The following is a 238-nucleotide window of genomic DNA, read 5'->3' on the forward strand; positions in this document are numbered from 1 at the left end:
TACGATCTACCTAAAAAAACAAATAAACAAAGCCAGAAAACTAAGACTACCAACCCCAAACTAAAATAACAAAACACAGCAGAGTAAGACTGCTGAGGACAAAGAGGAGAAAAAGAAAAATAAATAAATAAAGAAAATAAAAATAAAATTGCAATTATTTAACGTAATGTTTACTTAATTAGCATTTATTTAATTTAGATGAGTTAAATGTATAAATTGATGTCTGAGGTTCACATAG

At 26.5% G+C, this 238-nt stretch overlaps 1 protein-coding gene across 1 annotated transcript in view; it reads left to right on the plus strand.

Moving 5' to 3' along the window:
* Nucleotides 1–238, plus strand: part of cdh13 (cadherin 13, H-cadherin (heart)) — a 431,031-nt gene that overhangs the window by 408,369 nt on the left and 22,424 nt on the right. The window lies entirely within an intron of this gene.

The sequence above is a fragment of the Oryzias melastigma genome, linkage group LG6 (genome assembly GCF_002922805.2).
Source record: "Oryzias melastigma strain HK-1 linkage group LG6, ASM292280v2, whole genome shotgun sequence".
NCBI lineage: Eukaryota > Metazoa > Chordata > Actinopteri > Beloniformes > Adrianichthyidae > Oryzias > Oryzias melastigma.